General features: G+C 35.2%; 1 protein-coding gene across 3 annotated transcripts in view; it reads right to left on the bottom strand.

Moving 5' to 3' along the window:
- LOC145259101 (transient receptor potential-gamma protein-like) overlaps window positions 1-17,897 on the bottom strand; it is a 159,431-nt gene that overhangs the window by 120,611 nt on the left and 20,923 nt on the right. The gene's annotated exons all lie outside the window — the stretch shown is intronic.

Below are 17,897 nucleotides of genomic sequence, written 5' to 3'. Positions count from 1 at the left end.
TACAAGTGTTTTTGATATAGCTGTACATAAGAATACTTTGATAAGTATGTTTTAACTTAAATAGGGATGGTATAATAAAATTGTGGGGTCTGCGTTCGGGCCTGGCCTCCATAGAATGGAAATAGGCACAAACTTTAATAAAGACTTTTCATATCTATCTGCGTAAGTATACTTTGATAATTATGTTTCAGTTTGAAGAAATATGGTATCATAAAATTATGGGGTGTTCGTTCGCGCTTGACCTCCATAGAATGGAAATATGTCACAAAGTTTAACAAGGTTTTTTAATATAGATCCACAGAATATTGTGATAAGTGTTTCAGTGTGAACAGGTATGGTATAATAAATTATGGAGTTTATCTATTTCATTTTAACTTTCATCATATTTTGCTTTGGTTTTGATACCCCCAAATTCAACCCAAATTTATAACCTTTTCTTTTCATAACCTATCATACTTTCATAAATCAGAGTCCATTTTCTGTAGGTGTTTTTGAACCCAGTCAACGACAGGTACTTTTGCTAGTATATATATATATATATATATATATATATATATATATACGTGTGTGTGTATTTATATATATATGTGTGCATACATATATTTGTGTGTATATATATATATATATATATATATACACACACACACTTCAAATTATTATGAATTTCAATATAAATTTCAAACAATATAAATGACTGTTTGTTTTGTAATAATGCGTTATTTTGGCTTCAAACGTATATAATACGTATTATATATATATATATATATATATATATATATATATATATATATATATATGGCGTAAATAAAAGGAAACATAATTGCAACGTCTCTTCTGAGTTTAATTTAATTAAAATTTGATTTTTAAATTTTAAATTATAAATCACATTACTTAATATTGAATTAGCTCTAGGACATTTAACTATCGAGCTTATTATATATCTAAATTACAACGAGCACTTTCTATTTCCTGTATTTTAATTAAACTAGTAATTTCACTGTTACATTAAAATACACTCAGCTCTTTAGACTATTGTTCTAATCTCCTTTAAATTATATATATATATATATATATATATATATATATATATATATATATATATATATATATATGGCGTAAATAAAAGGAAACAAAATTGCAACTTCTCTTCTGATTTTCGGATTTGCAATCATGCCCATATTCCTTTATTTTCTTTTAAAGCTGATGAGTTCCTTTTCTTTTTATGAGGTAAGGGCATAATTACATGAATGATTCTACGCTACGAAACAGGTGCTGTATATGTATATATATATATATGTATATATATATATATATATATATGCATATATATACATATATATATATTAGGAAGGATGCAAATCTATTTCTATAATGAGATGTTTTTCGTCAATGCTAGTTTGAACTAAATGCCGATTTGCAAGATGCATTGCTGTTTAGGTCTAACTAACTTTACATTTTGTCCAACAAGAGGAAATGTCTTCTGCTCAGTTTGTAGAAAGAAAGTCGGGAACAATTCAATTTTTTTTATAAAAAACATCATGTTTAAGGCAGTTAATTAATTTATTGCTATGGGAAATAAATATTGTGTGCGTTGCAGAGGAGACATCCCCCGGGTTCTTCTCTCGCTGTGTTTATGAAAATGGAATCGATTGCAATTCATTTTTGTGGTATCTGTAAGCACTGCGCACACAGAAACTGAAGTGGAAGTATTAGTAGGTTGAGAGGTTATAATTTGTTTGTAAGAATTGTAAGAAACAAATTTTCAAGACAATTTCATAATAGGTTTTACAAAAAAAAAAAAAAAATACGAAACTAAAAAGCAGCATTTTTCATATAAAAGAATATGTGAAAAATATATAGATCTTTATGTAGTAGAAGAACATAAAAAAGAAAAAAGAAAGGAAGAGAAGGTGAAGGGGAGAAAAAGAAGAAGAAGAAGAAGAAGAAGAAGAAGAAAGAAAGAAAGAAAGAAAGGTAAAAGAAGAAGACTGAAGGAGGGAGAAGGTGAACGAAAAAGAAAGAAAGATAGAAGAAAAAGAAGAAGAAAAGAAGAAAGAAAGAAAGACGAGGAGGGGAAAGTAGAAGAAGAAAAAGGAGAAGAAGAAAGAGAAGAAAAAGAAGACTAAAGGAGAAAGAAAAAAGAAGAGGACGAAACGAGGAGAAAGGCGAATGAAGAAGAAGATGACTGATGATGATGATGATGATGATGATGATGATGATGATGATGATGATGATGATGATGATGATGATGATGATGATGATGAATTTATTGTTTTTATCTGAATCAAACCCTGTATTTCCCGGAAATTAATGTGGACCCTTGTGCATTTCTGCTTCAAGCTCTAAACCCTTATTTTTACTTTTTCCTTACAAAATAAAATTAAATAAAACTTTTTTCTCAAACAAATGCATTAAAAAAAATAGTTAAACGAAAATTTAAGAATAAATTATCGTTTTGCCATCTAATTTTGTGCACAGATGCCCTCATATTTATTTGGTGACGATGCGGAAAAAAAGGAGTCACTTTTTCTGTAAATGCTCATGGAACCATAAAGAAATATTGGAGTGAGAGAGGGCGAGGGAAATATATAGATAACTAAGAGAGGCTGCTAACTTCCCAATAGAAGTTTTTCAAAAGCGTTACGATATTGTAACAGCCGTACTATAGAAAACAAGATTCGACAGCAGAGACACCACAGCTCGACGATGATTGGTGCAAGCATTCAACTTCCTTTATGGCTTACCCAATCAGAGGCCATCTCTCATGTGATTAAATTCTACTAACGGAAGTTGATAAAAGGGAGTGCTAACTAGACTGTTTCTCTTTCCGACTAGAAGACCTCACAGCGAGCAGACTCATCCACAGTGTTTCTACCAACCTCCAAATGTCTCCTATAAGATGCAACCTACCTCTTCCAGGGGCTTCGGGCCCGAGGTTCAATTCGACAAGAAGAGACAATTCATCATGGTGACTGCTAGCATATCTGAATTGAATATAATATGTAATACCTTCTTTTATATTATTATTATTATTTTTTCCTCCCCCCTTTGCAAAACTCAATCATGTTCTGCAAAGTCAGAAACAAAAGCAATAATTTTCTTCTGCAAAACAACCAAACCAGACACGATGAATAAATTGGGGATTTCCTGGGACCAGAATGTCCCGCCTGATATTTTGGTCTCTTGGAAGAGTCTTTATCAAGATCTAATTGTTATTGGAAATCTCGAGTTCGACTGATACTCTGTTGATGCAGATTCTGTTGCGGTCTTGATGTTATTTTGCGACGCTTCAAATCAGGTTTACAGTATTGCTGGGTATTTATATCAGCATTGTGAAGCTAATTTAATTTTTGTCAAGGCAAACGTAGCTTTTTCTATTAAGAGGACCTTCCCCACATTGGAATTAGTAGTTGCTTATATGTGTGTGAAACACGCTTCTGTGCTGGTTAATATGTTCTCTTCCAAAATATTGAGTGAAATCATTAAAGCCGGTGATGCTCAAGTCGTGTTATCCTTGCTTCCGTCTGATACCATTAACTCGCAGTGTCAATTTACCAGAAGTTGTTTAAAAGGCAATACTATGAATAAATATTTAGAGGGGTTTGACTTTCACAAGAAGAAACGATTCATCATGATGACCGCAGACACACGTAAACTTAACGTAGTATGTACCTAAATTCAACATAAGCATACGGGCGCAGATTGTTCGTATATGAACATCCTTCTTTTTCTTACAAACAGGGAACCCTGTACTACACGATCAGACTGTCTGAAGATACCGGCTTCCCGATCTAAAATGCATTTTTTTTTTTTTTACACAGTGATCACCACTTATCAAGGCCCGGAAGCCACTCAGGGATAAGGGTTATTGCAAGTACATTACGTTAGTGTGGAGATTTGATGAAGTGTTTACTTAAGGGGGCGGTTCATTAGGAATTTGTTAACATTGGACTTGAAGACATCCAAGTTGTAGTCCGGTGGGAAGCAGGCAGACGGAACAGAGTTGTTGTTATTTCTGTTTTTCCTTTCCCATTTTGCAAAACTCAATCATGTTCTGCAGAGTCAAAAAACAAAAGCAACAATTTTCTTCTACAAAACAACCAAACCAAACACGACAAATAAATATTTGAAGATATAAAGAACTTGAAGCATATTTTATTTTATTTTGTTTCATTTTTGGGGCACAATTACCGGATTTGACATTAAATAACTACAAAAAAAGATTGATATGCCGTAAAATAATGAATTTTCGCAATTTTTGGATATATTACTGTTTTCGACATGGGAATTAAGTAAGTAATATTGTTTTTGCTTAAAAAAATCAATCTGTCGCCTGTATGTATACAAGTACCCAGCATTTTTAGCTAGCCTTTATTTCTATAAAAGTGAGAATGTGCGTATATGTGTGTGAGGGCAATTCTCAACCTATATACTCAACGAATATTTGATCTACAGACTTGAAATTTGGTATGTAGGGTATTCAGACATGTAAAAAACTTTTCAATCGGTTTTCATCCGGAAAAAAGACTATTAAGGGGTCAAAATTAAAAAATGGTACGTGGGGGAGGTCATCGGATTTTTATCTGTTTGTCAACTGTTTCACAAATGCGCATGAATGAATGGTTCATGTGACAGATTCTCTATGCTGTCTTATATTAAGATTAAGTAGGCATTAAAACACTTTTTTAAAGATCGTGTCACGAGTGCCTAATGGTTATCGTACTAGACCCACTGTCTTTAGGTTTTGGTTTAGATCTCAGATCGAGTATGGATTCCTGATTTTACTAACAAAAAGTGAACGGTTTAGAAAAAAAAAACCATAATACTCGCATGCACATATATAAATTAAAATATAATATTATGCGTATTTTACGACCGGGCAACGCCGGGCGGCCTGCTGGTATATCAAGTCAAATATGTGAAATTAATTTTAGTTTATGAAGTTTGAAACAAAATTAAGCACAAGACCAATTTAAAAAAGTGCGGAAGAAGGGCTATGGTCATCCTTGTCACTATACTTTTGATTCATTCAAGCTATTCCTAGCGAATGTTCGCCGTAATACCACATTCACACCAGTGGTCATCTTACTTAAGATTTCCGAATTAAGTCGATTTTTATGCCATTGTTTTTGTTTCCCTCCTTTTTGAAAAACTCAATCATGTTCAGCAAAGTCAGAAACAAAAGCAACGATTTTCTTCTACAAAACAACCAAACCAAACATGATGAATAAATATTTGATAACTAATTTGAAGCATAAAAACTTTTTTGCATATTTACTAGATTTTATACTAAATAACCTGAAAAGGATCGATATGCCGTAAAATAATGAATTTTCATAACTTTTTGGGATATATTACTATTTTCGACACGACAGTTAAGTAAGTGATATTGTTTTTGCTTAAAAGAACATTTAAAAAAAAAAGTCAATCTGCTGCCTGTCTTTGTACAAGTACCCAGCATTTTTTAGCTAGTATATATATATATATATATATATATATATATATATATATATATATATATATATATATATATATATATATATATATAATCAAATATGTGAAAGTAATTGTAGTTTATGAGATACGATGTACATTTCAAAGGGAATCTATTGAAGTTTGAAACATGAAAGGTTTATTCGCTCCTTGGAAAAAAACTGCTATTTGAACTTGCTAATGATTGTCTGCTTACGCTGTTGTCATACGTTGCAGTGCCGGATGTTAATAGAAATACCAGACTTTGCAAATGGCAGTCTCATCAAAACAGGGGTAGCTTTCTGCTCAGCACTAATCCGCAGTCACTCAAAGAACTTAGATGTGTAGAAAGTAATCCGGTTGTTTATCAGATATTAAGGGGGGGGATGCTCGGCCTTGCCGTGCCATGTCGTAAAATACGCTTAAATATATTTTAATTCATGCAAATTTCGTATTTATTATTATAGAACCAATTCTCTCTCTCTCTCTCTCTCTCTCTCTCTCTCTCTCTATATATATATATATATATATATATATATATATATATATATATATATATATATATATATATATATATATATATATATATACACTCGGGTTTTTTTTATATTCAAAAGTAATGGACTAATGAATTCAACGAGGTTGTTAGATAGTGCTCAATAAAAAGAGCTGATAATACTTGTTTATTGTTATATAAACATGCTCACATCCCGCTGCTACAAATAGCCACTTGTTTCAATCAAACAACAGATATCATCAGGCAGCGACTTGACTATTCAAAAGTTCAATGAATAACCATTATTCATTGAACTTTTGAATAGTCAAGTCGCTGCCTGATGATATCTGTTGTTTGATTGAAACAAGTGGCTATTTGTAGCAGCGGGATGTGAGCATGTTTATATAACAATAAACAAGTATTATATATATATATATATATATATATATATATATATATATATATATATATCACTATCTGAACGAAATTTCGGAAATGGTAAAACTGAATTTCACATGAAAACAATGGTATCTACGTATTCCTTGTGTTTTTAAGATGATTATATCCAAAAATTACGAAAATCAATAAGGTAGAACATTATTTATTAAAGAAAAGTTCAAAAGGGAGGTAATTTTCCATTTTGATTTAAACAAGATGGCCGAAAATTTGTCACTTGCTGCCATGATCGAAGTTGTTTTGTTTTTGTAGTGATATTCAAGTAATTTCGACTGCATAATTTGGAAGCTAACATTGTAATTCATTAGAATTGACAAAAAAAATCAGTTGAAACCATTGTTTTTTTTTTTGTTTTTTTTTTTGTCTAAAAACTCCACTCATCGACTACAAAATTTCGTTCGTTTATAGCTTAACCAATCAGAAGCCATCTCTTAGGCGAGTTGAATGCATCACTGAATTTTATTAAACGGAGTGCCAGCTAGATCGTTGGGATCGACAACATCATTCAAGTTCCTCAGATTGACCCCCAAACTTCTCTCTTGGTACGCAACGGACCCTCTAAGCTGTCTGGCTCTGGGATTCGATAAGAAAAACTGAGAATTCAACATGGCGACTGTTGACATTCATGGACTAAATAATGTAACACACACATGCACACATAGACAAATACAAACATACACACATAGATAAATACAGACATACACACATAGACAAATACATACACACACAGACACATAGACAAATACAGATACACATATAGACACATACAGACATACACACATAGACAAATACAGACATACACATAAAAATACATACGCACACAGACACATAGACAAATACAGATACACACATAGACAAATACAGATACACATATAGACAAATACAGATACACACATAGACAAATACAGATACACACATAGACAAATACAGATACACATATAGACAAATACAGACATACACACATAGACAAATACAGACATACACGCACAAAAAATACAGACATACACACATAGACACATACAAACATAGACATATACACATATCCACACATATACACAGACATACACATGCACATATAGAAGCATACACACTTATACATATAGATACATACACACACATAGATATATACACATGCGCATACACACATACACACATAGACATATACAAGTATATACACTCAGACACTGCCTGACTTCTACACCTATGTAGAGATGTTAGTAGGAACACGAAACTTTTCAAATATCCGCTTCATCATAACATGAATTGCTTTCTGCTCAGCACTATCCGCGGTCAAATAGAGAGCTTAGATCTGTTGAAAACATATCTGGATGGCGAAGGTAACTGTAGAATAATCAAAAGAACTGTGTTAGTCAATAACACACAACAACAACAACAATAATAATAATAATAGCAGCAACATTTACCAAGGGTTCAGCTCATGCACAAGACAGACATCAGATTGAGCTGGACTGAGGGCTTGTATTTATGTACAAGCATATCCAATCAGGTGATTCAGCCAATCACAATCCAAGGAATAGACTGGCCCATGTGTGCACAATGGAATCTCCCATTGTGCCATAAATAGTTCTCCTCTTTCATGAGAAGTAACTTTAGTCTTGGTCAAGTTATCCACAACTTGAACGCTGACTGAAAGTCCACTACACAATCCAACAGTAACCTTAATGATATCATTGGAGCACAGGATGGAGTAGGTGCTAGTGTGATTGCAAAATAAAGTTTGAGTGGATGGAGTAAGTTCATCGAACTGTTGTCATTACCAACCAGCAGGTAGTTACTATTGTTGACTAAGGTAAGAACCTATCAGGTATATGTATGCAGTGCAATTATGTATGAAAATGAAAACCTAGCTAACGAAGGTTGAGGACATCATTGAAGACATCCAAGTTGTAGTCAGGTGGGAAACAGGCAAACGGAACAGAGTTCCACAGGCGTGCACTTCTAAAAAAAGAAGCTTTGTTCATGGAATCTACGTTATGATTTAGGCGCAGATAAAGAGTGGGGGAAATTATTGACAGTGGTTTCAGCTAGATGGGTGTTTTTCGTGAAAGATTGGAGAGGGGGGGGGGACCAGACATTGGAGCTCAGACGAGCACTAATTAATGAACCGGCCCCTTAAGTAAACACTTCATCAAATCTCCACACTAACGTAATGTACTTGCAATAACCCTTATCCCTGAGTGGCTTCCGGGCCTTGATAAGTGGTGATCACTGTGTAAAAAAAAAAAATGCGTTGCATGGAAAGAAGTGATATGAGAATGAGGTGCAAGTAGACTATAATAGCAAAATTCGGAAAACGAAAAAAACGACTAAAAAACAAACAATGGCATCCCTGCAACCTCTCTCCCACAGAAGAGACGTTGCGAGCCTGTCTTTGTTTTATTGATATTTCCATGGGAAGTGCTCGTCTGAGCTCCAATGTCTGGTCCCCCCTCATCAACAGTAGGTTCTTTGATATGACAGGGGCGTGTCCGAAATGAATGTTTCTGTTTAAAGACAATAACACGATTATACTTGATTTTAAAAATTTTTTTAACTTAAATTGGGGCCATTATCACACAAGCAGTAAGACCAGATACATAAAATCAACAATAGGGTATTTGATATGACAGGGGCGCGTTCGAAATGAATGTTTTTGTCCAGATCACAATTGATGCATGATACTTGATTTTTGTATTTTAAACTTTAATTCAAGGTAGTATATGTAAAAAAAAATTATAAAATCAACAGTAGGTTCTCTACAGTGCAATGTAGACTAGAATGTATTGTGGACTAAGTCAGTGTGGGGAGGCATGTGAGGCTTCCTCCGAGGGCATTGCGATGGATCCCCAACTAGAGCTAACGATCAATCGATTTGATTGAAAAATGGACGATTTCACCGATTTGGATGACAATAAAAATATGGGAGTGTGAAACATTCGTTGATCATTATTCAATCCCCAGCAACGTCGGGTCTCCCTGCTAGTTTTAAATACTAGATTCTATCACCCCAAAGAAAATGTTTCTTTGTTTGGGGATTCAGACGAAAGATGGCGAAGAAAATAATATTAGGTTGTTGCATAAGTTCCCGCCGTTTTTTTCTTTGTTGTTGTTGTTTTTTTTTAAAGAAAATCAAAGAATTTTAATAGCAAAAGTAAGTTCGTGTGGGCTCCAAGCTCCAAGTTTTTGTGTGAATGCCATCGACTGAAGATGGCGTGAAATTGTTCACAAAACCACACTTCATCTTTTCACCCAATTCTCTACATGTCTAATGGCCATTTTTCTTCAAAAGAACCCTGAGTTGGTCTTCGTCTATCTTGATTGGTCTTCCTGAACAAAGAGCATCATTGCATTATTTATCCATTTATTTATTGTGGAATGTTATCCTCATCTTCATCCAACTATTCCTCTGGCCTTTGTCAGGTGGTTAACAACAACTAAAAGATGAGGATAATAGTCCGCAATAAATAAAATGGATAAATAATACAAATTACTCATCTCAATGAGAATTCCAATTATCTACATATCTGATGGCCATCATTGAGGTCAACATTATTGTGTTTGAATCTGGTAAACCAATCTCGAACAGTTCTCTCAGCTATAGCGTTTTCTCCATATACGGCAAAAATATCTTGGTCATTTCACTCGCTTTTTTACCTCGATTAAAGGCGAAATTAAGGTGGTATCAAAAATGTGATTTTTTTCTATCTACTTGACAGTCCATTTGATGGTTCTGAAAAACGAGAAAAAATTATTTGAACAAAAAAACTATGACCGTTATTTTGTAGAACAGAATACGTATTTTCTAATGATATATAACACTTTGCCAAATATCAAACATGTTTAAGAACAAACACTTTTTATTAAACGGTGGGAACATGCAAGAATCTGATGAAAATGAAAAGAAACAAGATTTACTACTTAATGCTTTTAGTGTGGTATGAAGAAAAAAAAATGGAAGTAATTGCTAAGTGTAATTTGTTTGGGGTTGGGGTAGGTGAGCGGAAGGTGAGCAGATGTGAAGAGAAAAATAAAAAGACAAAGAAAAAAATGAATTTTTTAGGGGGGGGGGGGCTGGAATAGTGAACGCAATGTTTTATTTGTAATGCAGCAAAAAGCAGCACCCTGACTAAAATTTAATATTTAATCATTTTTTTCCCTGCAACCTTTTCCCAACAGAAGAGAAGTTGCCAGCCTGTCTCTGCTCTATCGTTATTTTCATGACAAGTGCTCGTCTGAGCTTCAATCTATGATCCACCCTTGCCAAACTTTAAACAAAAAAAAAAGAAACACTCGTATAACTACAACCACTATCAACAATTCCCCATGCTCTCTATCCGTGCCTAAATCTAAACGCAAATTCCATGAACAAAGCTTCTCTCCTAAAACTGCCCGCCTGTTGAACTCTGTTCTGCTAGCCTGTTTTCCAGCTAACTACATGATTGTCTTCAAGTCTAATGTAAACAAGTTCTTGTTGAGTCGACCCCCCAATAAATTATCCATTTCTACCAAATTTCCACCATTAATACGCTGTTATCCTGGTGACCACTGACACTCATTAACCTTTATCCTTGAGTGGCGTTCGGGCCTTGATAAGTAGTGATTCCCAAGTAAAAAAAAAAAAAAATCTTGTATTATTCTTCAGAATATTGTTCTCATCTTCAATGTTATTTTTAGTGATGGGACGATTCCAATATTTTCCCGATTCCGATACAATTTCCGATTCTGATTCTGTAAATTTCTAAATACAAAGTTGTTTTTTTTGTGCGTGTGAGTGTGTGTGTGGGGGGGGGGGTACTGCAAAAAAATACATGCAGTATGTACATATCATTTCCAAACGATTTATAGATTGTAGTTTTACTGATAGGTTAAAATCAATAGATATTTATCATTTCATTATTAATACGGGCCGTGGAAAATTAAGATTTAACCAAACCATACAAATAAAAACTATGAAAAGAATCGTTTTTGGCATTGGAAAATAAGCACAAATTTTTCTGATTCCGATTAATCATTCCAACACTGGTTGCTTTCACAACGTTTCAGCCGATGTAACCTTCGACCTTCATTAGGTGTATTATATCAAGCACGGACAATATTTATGTTGAACTCGGGAATCTGTACAAAATTTTGAATGGAACATTTTATTTAACAGCTTGTTTTTGCTCCTTAAATTTATACTAGAATTGTCTGCCATGATCCGTGGCGCAACAGATAAAGTGCTAAGTGTCATCAGTTTTAAGTGAAATCTTTCTGGGTGGTTGAAGGTTTAATCCGGCAAAAATTTGAAAAAAAAAAAGTCTGCTTAAGAATAATAAACCTTGAAGAATTTGCTTCTATTATTCTGGATTTCCAAAACAAAATTAATGATTTGGTCTGGTGACACTAAATCAGGCTGTCTGAAGATACCGGTTTACTGACCTAAAATGCACCGAACATTCATGTTATTAATAGATCAATATTATTACATTTTCAAGGAGGTATGAAAATATTAACCCTTTATGACCTGAATTATGATGTAGATGAATAAAAAAAAATATTTATTGTCCATTTTAGTTAGTTTAAAGGGTAATTATACCATGGTTGTCTTTAAACTGGAAAAGTTATGAAGTTCAATAGTTTTGTTTGTTTTTTTACATAGGAGTCACCACTTATCAAGGCCCAGAGGCCACTCGAGGATAAGGGGTTAAAGAGTGTACAGTATGAGAATCATAGTAATCGCTTGTAGAGGAGATTTGTTAAATTTGTTAACTTAAGTGGAACGGCTCATCAAGAACTTGTTTACATTGGACTTGAAGACAACCATATTGTAGTCAGCTGGAAAGCAGGCAAACAGAAGACACTTTCACAGGCGTGTCGTTCAAAGAAAGAAACTTTGTTCATGGAATCTACGTTTAAGTTTAGGCACAGATAAAGAGTGGGGGAAATTATTAATAGTGTTTTCAGCTAGACGAGTGTTTCTCGTGAAAGTTTGGCAGGGGGGGCATAGATTGGAGCTCAGCCGAGCACTTGCGATGGAAATACTAGCACTGAGATTTTTTGCATTTCATAAACTTACTTTGATTATTATCCATAGTGCTTGAAGAAAAGTGAAATGAAACCCTCCACTCTCTGAGACAGATGGCGGCATACTGAATGTAAGCAATGGTCAGTTGCAATCTGAAGGTATCTGGCATCTACAGAGCTAATACGTACAAGGCGTGTTTGGATCAATTCCCACTTTATTTATGTTTTTATATTCATTTATTTACGACTGAACGAATTAGTTCAATCACGTCATAAAGGGTTAAAAACATTTTTAAAAGTCCATCTTCAGTGCGAGCGATACTCAGAATACTCAAGACTTCTATCAGATCATGGCTGACAGAACGAGAGCAAGCTACCTCTGTGAATTAAATAAAGAGATGTGTGTTAAATTTTGTACAGATTCTCAAGTTTGATAGAATGATTCCCGAGTTCAGCATGATACACCTGAAGAAGGTCAAAGGTTACAAAATGTTGTTAAATTAATATTCAAGATGAGAACAGTAGTTTGAGGAATACAAACGAAAAGAATTATCTAAAAAAAATTGGTTCTTCTTTGTTATAAGAGCGAAAATCAAAAATCGAAATCTGTCATCACTATTCCGTCCTGGTCCCAGAAGACTTGCCAGCGGAGGGCTGCACCCTTGCCTTCTTTGGAGGTGGTGAGTTCAAGTGCTTCCACTGCATTGACTGGGCTTTGGTCTCTGGATCATAGTGATGGACCCAGGTTTCATCCTGTGTAATTAGTCTTTTGAAAAACTTTGACTGTCGCCAGATCAGAAGCACGGGCGTGTGGTTATGAAATCCTTCCCCATCCTCCCAACTCTCCTGACCTTGCACCCTCTGACTTTCACCTCTTCACAGCCATGAAGTTGTTTTTGAAAGGAAAGCGTTTTCCAGATGATGTAGACTTGATTTCTGAAGTCACATCGTGGTTGGAGGACCAACCTGGGGTGTTCTACAAAAACGGTCTCCAGAGCTGCATCAAACGATGGGAGAAATGCATAACTCTGGGTGGTTCCTATGTAGAGAAAGACTAATAACTGTGCCAAGTTTCGTTACTCTACTGCTATGGGAAGTGGGTCAGGGGCATTACTTATTGCACGCCCCTCATACTACAAAATCAAGTTAGTGTTGCTTTATTTAGGGCAACAACTTTATCGTTCCCCTTGTAATACTGACCAGGCTCAACTTTGCTTAACTTCAGAGATCTAATGATAACTGGTGAGTCAATGTAATTATGTCATAAGATGTTAAAAATAAAAAGCGAAGCAGTATTCACCATAGGAAGATTGAACCAGTTTCCTCCAAAGCGGAAGTTTTTAGGGAACATCAAATTTTCAAGTAGTCCCTAAAAGCTTGTATATCCACGTCAAGATAAATGACAACGTTAGATATTTTTATTGTTGGATGATGTCGTCATTCTCCTACATACAGTGCCTGGTATTCCGAAATGGTCACCCATCTGGAACTGACCAAGCTCAACATCGCTTAACTTGGTAGTTTTTCCCTCCTTTCTTTCCACCTCAACACTCACCTTTAAAATGACGACTTCTATAAGTTTTCGAGTATGCTAAAAACGAATATCACATTTCAATTTGGAGTATACAAATAGTTATCTGGATATTAAGAGCTTTATTATCCAATGTAAGCCATTAGGTTTTCACTGGCGGCCATGTTTTTTCTGAACTTAACAAGTACTAATGCGTATATGTGTTACAAAACACCGCCTCCTCCCCATGTTAAGAATGGCGAACGCCATTGACATTTATTGAGTAATACATTGGTAAGAATTTACCCTTTACTTTAGTGATTTGACAAGGACTAGTGTGCCAACGTAATTATTCTGTATATATGCTGCAACTTGCGTTGGACAAAGCCTATCTCTAAAATTATCAAGAAAACATCACTCAACAAGACCTTTTAACCTCTTTCAGAGCGTATGTTAAAAATTGTACGCAATTACGGTGCGAGGACATTTAGAATTTGTCGCGTTAATCGGGAATCTGTGAACATTGATTGGCTGAAAACTTTTTTTTTTTTTTTTTTTTTTACAAAGGAGTCAGAACTTATCAAGGAACGGAGGCCACTCGAGGATAAGGGTTAATGAGTGTACAGTAGTCAATGGGAAAATGCCCTAGAAACTGTTGAGAAAGATGCAACGCTGCAAATACCCTCCACCGGACACCTGCCATACACTGAATGCCTTGCTTCCCTGGGCTCGGATTCATTAAAGCTCTAATGTCTAGCAACTGACTCAGAAAACGCCCACAAAATTATTATCTAGTCCAACACGCGTGCGCATGCTCACAAAGTCAGAAAACAGCACAGTTTTAATGACTTTCTAATCGTACGTTTTTTTTTCTGCAACATGAACTGTTGTTGTTTTTGTTGTTGTTGTTGTTGATGATGATGATGATGATGATGAGGAGGAGGAGGAGGAGGAGGAGGAGGAGGAGGCGCGGTGTGGCGTCATTTATTCATTTCATATAGATCAGATGATTATTGTTGGCATTCATTTCGCCGATATCTTTCTAGTTTGAATTCTTTCTAGAAAGACATCAGGTAATTACAGGATAAAACACATGAAGGTTGCCAGCATCCCTAAGTAAACAAAAAACATTTCTTTTTTAGGCAATGTTTGAACACCTTTACAAGAACGAGAATAATGTTCGGTTGCATCATTTTGCATCTTTTATGTTTGGAATGTTGTCAGATCCCATTGCTTTGCTGGCATCAAGGTTTTTGATAAGTTTGGCATAAATTACAATCGTTCAAAATGTTAATGAGGGATTTTTCATGTTTTATCCCGCGTTAGGCCGAGTTTTATCAGAAACTAGCCTGGGTGCCCGGCGTTGCCCGGGTGTTTAGAGGTGTGTGTTGAGCAAAAAAAAAAAAAAAAAAAAAAAGAAAGGTAGTAGACAGGCAGGCTCGAACCCGTACCGCAAAGGAGGAAAAGAACGTGGGAAAAAGTGACGTTTTTGCTGTCGCGCCCATCGCGAAACCGGAAGTGACGAATGTTTAAATTAAGGCTAATCAATCGAAAAGAGGGGATAACTTTCGAAAATATCGGTGAGCAAAAGTGACCCCTCCCTGTAAAAAAGTGCCTAGTTGAGGGTGAAAGAATTAATGTTTTTAGCCAAATTTTCGATATTTGTCGTCCGAAGAGTCGAGCTTCAAAACGAGACCGGTCACGTGAAAATTTGTCGCCTCTATCAAAATTTTTAGGCATACATACATACATACATACATACATTCATACATTTAAACAGACAGGTGAGATTTATATAGATTATTATAGATCAGAAGTGATGAGCAGTAAAACTAGTTTTTTTTTTTAAATTTCGACATGAATTATTGTAAGTCTCTCTTGAGTTTTTATAATGTAACTGTTTTTTTTTATTATAAACATAGTGCTAACCCGAAAACACGCTATTTTCAATCATGGAATCCAAAGGCAAAAAAAAACAAAAAAAAAACGAATCTCATAAAACCCGCGTATTTAAATATTCCCCCCCCCCCACTTTTTCAAAATTACTATCAGCGCGGATCACACAATAAGCTTAGAATGGACCGCATGTTTGACATCTCTGAGCTAGAGAGAAGAAAGACACAGAGTTTCTTAGTTAATTCCGGGCAACACCGGGTCCGCTAAGATGCTCACCTCCCCTCTCCATACACACACGTATATAAAGACAATGGCTATTGGTATTATCTGGGATTTGGATTGTAATAAGCCTCCCCAAGATTATAGTACAACCCAAAGACTTCCGTTGGAGATCAGGTTAGTGCTATTCCGTCTCGAACTTTTCATTCTCATTGAACCTTCACGGCTCTTTTGTGTTGTACTGCTTATTTTTTTTTTTTTTACTTTTTTTTTTTTTTTTTACTTTATTTTAATTTACACCCTCGAGTGGCCTTCGGGCCTTCATAAATGATGACACCCTTAAAAAAAATACCCCAGAAGGAAATTTTATTTAACTGTTTCTAACATGGACTCAGAGTCATTGTGCATCGTTACCCAACACGTTGTAACCTCAGTCACAAAGTAGAGAAAGAATAGGAAAGAACGTTTTTGTGGTAGCAACAACATTTATTTCCTCATTCTCCCACCACGCATGTCTTCTTGTTACGGCTATGACGTCTCTCACGTGATCGTTTTCTCTTATGTGCTCTCGAACGTCATCCACATCTCTAACATGATCATATTTTCAAAGGTGCTCTCTACTTTTTATAGTCCTCTTTTTCCTTACCGTAATGTCATTAACTTATGATTTTCTTTTTTTGTTAGTGCTCTTCCCTCTCAATCTTTCCATTCTCCTTGAACCTTCACGGATCTTTTGTGTGGTATCTGCTTATTTTTTTCATTTTTTTTTTTTATTTTATTTCATTTCTTATTCATGATTTTTTTTTTTTTTTTTTGCAGTTTCAGTTCCCTTGGGTTCTTTTTATATTTTGATTTTACTTTATTGCAACTTGACATTCAAACTTTATGTAGGTTGGTTTCAGAACTTGAGGATTTTCTCAAGTATGACTTATACCTGGTCACGGCGGGTGGTATAAGAGCAAGTTGCCAATAGATATGAACCATTTTTTTTTTTACAAAAAAGTTACCACTTATCAAGGCCCGGAGGCCACTCGAGTATAAGTTAATGAGTGTACGGTAGTCAATGGCACAATATCGTAGTAATCGTTAGTAGTGGAAATTTGGTAAATTGGATTACTTAAGGGGACGGTTCATCAAGAATTTGTTTACATTAGACTTGTAATCAGTTGGAAAGCAGGGAAATGGAATCGAATTCCACATGCATGCGGTTCTAAATATGAATTCGCAAACCTGATAGGCCCTGAACTGGCATCTAAGCTTCAGCCTCTGTCCCATCGACGAAATGTTGCACCCTTCTGCCTCATCTACAAGTATTTTAGTGGTGAATGCTCTGACGAACTGCAATCACTTGTGCCCCCACGACGTGAGCACCCTCGACAAACCCGACAGGCTGCTAAATCCCACCCCAACACTGTAGAGATCCCTAGATGTAAAAGATCTTTCTATTCCAATATTTTCTTCCCCAGAACCGCTAGACTTTGGAATTCCATTCCAGGTCCCTGCTTCTCCAACAGTACTGACGTGCAGAAGTTCAAGTGTAACGTGAACCGACATCTTGCTGCCCAATCCCCAGTAGTTGTTGCCCCTGATAGTAGCCCCCTACACCAAAGTGACAATTTGCTTTGTTTGGGGTGAAAATGTAATAATAAAAAATAAAAAAAAAATAAAAACTTATGTAAAAAACAAATAAAGTGTATATCCCGCTCTACTTCGGTATTTGGGCACTCTTATATTAACCTCATTAACTACCAAATTGGTCAAAGGGAAAATTATTCCCAACTCGCATTTAGGTAAAAATGCACTTTCATATAAATAACTGAATTCATTAAAAAAAAAAAAAAAAGT

The sequence above is a fragment of the Euprymna scolopes genome, chromosome 34 (assembly GCF_053919585.1).
Source record: "Euprymna scolopes isolate OS-2025 chromosome 34, ASM5391958v1, whole genome shotgun sequence".
In the NCBI taxonomy this organism is placed as follows: Eukaryota; Metazoa; Mollusca; class Cephalopoda; order Sepiida; family Sepiolidae; genus Euprymna; species Euprymna scolopes.
This window is presented reverse-complemented; position numbering and strand designations above follow the sequence as displayed.